This window comes from Octopus bimaculoides, chromosome 2 (assembly GCF_001194135.2).
Source record: "Octopus bimaculoides isolate UCB-OBI-ISO-001 chromosome 2, ASM119413v2, whole genome shotgun sequence".
NCBI classification, from domain to species: Eukaryota; Metazoa; Mollusca; class Cephalopoda; order Octopoda; family Octopodidae; genus Octopus; species Octopus bimaculoides.
The window spans coordinates 3,790,512-3,792,381 of record NC_068982.1 but is presented as its reverse complement, the minus strand read 5'-3'; the positions used below and the strand labels follow the sequence as shown (position 1 = coordinate 3,792,381).

The following is a 1,870-nucleotide window of genomic DNA, read 5'->3' as shown; positions in this document are numbered from 1 at the left end:
ATATATATATATATATATATATATATATATATACGATGGGCTGCTTTCAGTTTCTAAATCCATTCAGATTCTACCCAATCTACTCACAAGGCTTTGGTCAGCCTGAGGCTATAGTAGAAGACACTTGCCCCAAGGTGCCATGCAGTGGGACTGAACCCGGAACCATGTGGTTGGTGAGCAAGCTACTTACCACACAGCCACTCCTGCGCCTATAAACATAAAGACAGACGAAATACCACCAAGCATTTTGCCCAACACGCTAACGTTTTTGCCAGCTCGCTTGCCTTAGTAATTTTCCGTTGGTTTAGTTGGAATAAAGGGTAACTTGGTAGCGAGCACCATGCTTTGGCTAATTGTTTTAGGTATGTGTGTTGTTATGAGCAGATTATGTATAGTTAGTTGAAATTTATATTTGGTGATTGTTGCAATTGTTTTTGGTGTTTGTGAAGAAACTGACAGAAACTGAGAAAAGCCTATCTGTGTGTGTGTGGAGGGGAGGCGTTAGGAAGAGCATCCAGATGTAGAAACCTTGCCAGATCAGATTGGAACCTGGTGCAGCCTCATGGCTCTCCAGACCTCAGTCAAACCATCCTACCCATGCCAGCATGGAAAATGGACGTTAAATGATGATGATGATGATGATGATGATGACATAAGTCTGTGTCTGTTCCTCACTACCTTTTGACCGCCAGTGTTGGTGTGTTTACATCCCCATAACTTAGTGGTTCAGCAAAAGAGACGGATAGAATAAGTGCCAGGCTTAAAAAGAACTACTGGGGTGCCCCAGCATGGCCGCAGCCTAATGACTGAAACAAGATAAAAAAGAATACTGCAGCTGTGTATTATGGGGAACTGTCAACCTTCTTACAGAGAGATATTGTTTTCAAATTCTAGCACAAGGCCAGCAATTTTTTTTGGTGGGGGAGGAGGAGTAAGTAAATTACATCGACCCCAGTGTCCCAAGAGGACGTGAAAGGTAAAGTCGACCTCAGCAGAATTTGAACTCAAAACACAAAGTTGGATGAAACACTGCTGAGCATTTTGTCCAACACGCTAATGATTGTGCCTGCTCTCTGCCTCAATAAGGACCCTTTCTGCTATAGGCCTGGAATTTGGTTGGGAGTGGGCTATTTGATTACATCGTTGAAGATGTTTGGGCACCTACCCACAAAAATAGTGGGTTGGGTATAGGTATAGAGGAAGGATGTTCCATAAGAGATTGAGGGGTAGGTTTAGAGATGGGGAAGACATGGCTCTTGCAAGTGATGGTGAGAGACGGGGAAGGGAGGTGGGGAAGACGTGGGGTGGGGGTCATGCAGATAACATCCTATGTTATCTGCTGTCATGTCTGAACTCTTCTAGTTAAAGTTTGGAGATAAAAGTTAGACCAAATGGAGTTGTTGGCAAAAAATGTGAGGAATCACTGCTTTCGATGTAAGTGGCATGGCCTGAACATCTGTTGAAATTTCATTCATCATCCTCCTCATCATTGTTTAACGTCCACTTTCCATGCTAGCATGGGTTGGACAGTTTGACTGAGCAGTGGCAAGCCAGGAGGCTGCACCAGGCTCCAATCTGATCTGGCAAGGTTTCTACAGTTGGATATCCTTTCTAACGCCAACCACTCCAAGAGTGTAGTGGGTGCCTTCTACGTGTCACTGGCACGGGTGGGGTGGAGAGTCAGGTGGCATTGGCATCTACCATGCTCGAGTGGTTCTTTCTTAGTAAATTTTAGCTTGCATGACAGTTATATTTTCTTAAATAGAATGTTTTTTTATGTATTTTCAGGTTGTAACCTTGTTGAATTTGATAATTTTGATAATATTCTTATTAAATTTTTTTTTTTGCTTTTTTACTTAAAAAAAAAAAT

General features: G+C 42.5%; 1 protein-coding gene across 1 annotated transcript in view; it reads left to right on the top strand.

The window, feature by feature from the left end:
- LOC106884236 (cell division cycle protein 27 homolog) overlaps positions 1 to 1,870 on the top strand; it is a 50,304-nt gene that overhangs the window by 32,850 nt on the left and 15,584 nt on the right. The window lies entirely within an intron of this gene.